This window comes from Microtus pennsylvanicus, chromosome X (assembly GCF_037038515.1).
Source record: "Microtus pennsylvanicus isolate mMicPen1 chromosome X, mMicPen1.hap1, whole genome shotgun sequence".
Lineage (NCBI taxonomy): Eukaryota > Metazoa > Chordata > Mammalia > Rodentia > Cricetidae > Microtus > Microtus pennsylvanicus.
In genome coordinates, this window is record NC_134601.1 from 91,608,295 (window position 1) to 91,610,183 (window position 1,889).

At 45.1% G+C, this 1,889-nt stretch overlaps 1 non-coding gene across 1 annotated transcript; it reads right to left on the minus strand.

The window, feature by feature from the left end:
* Positions 1 to 1,115: 1,115 nt before the first annotated feature.
* On the minus strand, positions 1,116 to 1,223 carry LOC142841844 (U6 spliceosomal RNA). The gene has a single exon (XR_012909110.1). It is a non-coding gene; the product is annotated as a U6 spliceosomal RNA (small nuclear RNA).
* Between the last annotated feature and the right edge of the window lie 666 nt (positions 1,224 to 1,889).

Genomic DNA, 1,889 nt, shown 5'->3' on the forward strand with positions numbered 1-1,889 from the left:
GTCAGCCTGGGCTACAGAGTGAATACCAGGACAGCCAGGGCTACACACAGAGAAACCCTGTCTCCAAAAACCAAAACCAAGCGAAACAAATCCACATCTGTTTGTAGAAGTAAGACACAATAGCCTCCAAAAGAAAGTGCTCCTCTGGAAGCGAGCAAAGCAACAAGAGTGCTGAGTTTGAAAGCCAGCTCCTGACTTCGATGAACCTTGGGACCGTGGATCCATTTACTCTACTTCTCAAGGTCTCCATCTACCCATCTATTTGGGTGTATTGTTGCTACTTTTGCCATACTGAAGAGCTATTCCAAGCCTTTCATATGCTAACACTGAGTTATGATCTCAGGCACCTATCCACCTATTTGATGGTGCAATAGGACTGAAATGTATATGTATATGTTGTTCTGACATTGTTTTTATTTATTTGTTTGTTATGCACCCCAACTGCAGTTCCCCTCCTTCCTCTCCTCCCATTCCCTTCCCTCTCCCCTTGCCCCATTGTTAGGAGTCCCACAAATATAACAAGCTACACAACTGTCATATATATGTAGAGGGCTTAGGTCGGTTCCATGCAGGCTCCCTTGTTGCTGGTTCAGTCTCTGTGAGTTCCTATGAGCCCAGGTTAGATATTTCTGTGGATTTTCTTGTGATGTCCTTGACCCCTCTGGTTCCTGTGATCCTTCCTCCCTCTCTTAATAAGAATTCCCCAAGCTCAGTCTAATGTTTGCCTTTGGGTCTCTGTATCTGTTATCATTAGTTACTGGATAAAGGCTCTCTGACCACAGTTGGGGTAGTCACCAATCCGATCCATCCCAGGAGATGGCCAGTTGAGGCTACTATCCACTGTCACCAGGAGTTTTAGCTGGGGTCAGTAGATTTATGGGAGTTTCCCTTGCATCAGGTTTCCACCTGACCCCCAAAGCCCTGCTCCAGTCATCCCTTTCAGTACTCTCCCCCCTCCACCCATCCACTCCAACCAATCCCTCAACATCCCACCCACACCTGACACAAGTCTACACAGGAGAGCTCTTCCATTTCCCCTTCCCAGGGAGATCCATGTGTTCCCCCCACCATGAGCCCTCCTTGTTACCTAGCCTCTCTGACACCGAGGCTTGTGGCAAAATATGGAATGCTTCACAGATTTACATATCATCCTCGCATGAGTGCCACTGCTAATCTTCTCTGTATCGTTCCAATTTTAGTATATGTGCTGTGGAAATGAATACTAGAGTTCTGACATTTGAAATGATTTGTTATTATGTTAGGGGGTGGGACCTAGAACCTTCCACATGCTAGGCAAGTGTGCTACGAGCTACACCCTGAAACCCCTGATATTATTAGATGTTTTTTCTAATGTTGGGGGAAGGTAATAGCACTTATAGATGAGACGAAATGCATAACTGTATTAGTTAGATTTTAATTGCTTTGCTGAAAATGCATGAGCAAAAGCAACTTGGGGATGAAAGGGTTTATTTGGCTTATGTGTCCTGATCATAGTCCACCATAGAGGAAAGCCAAAATAAGGACTCAAACAGGGCAAGAACTGAAGCAGAACGGAGGAGGAACACTGTTTACTGGCTTGCTCAGCTGGCTTTCTCATGCAACTCAAGACCCCCTACCCAGAGCTTGCAGTACCCTCCGTGGGATGGGCCTCTCCACATCAGTCATCAATACCCCCGCAGAGTAGCCTATAGGCAATCTGATCGAGCCATTTTCTCAATCAAGGTCCTTCTTCCCAGATAATTCTAGCTCAGGTCAAAATGACAAAAAAAAAAAACCCAAAAAAACAACTAACCAGAACAATAATCAAGAACAAGCTGGCTACCCTACAATAGATATTTCAGATATAACTGGCAAACATCTTGTGATATTTCAGCATAGGAACAGGCTTA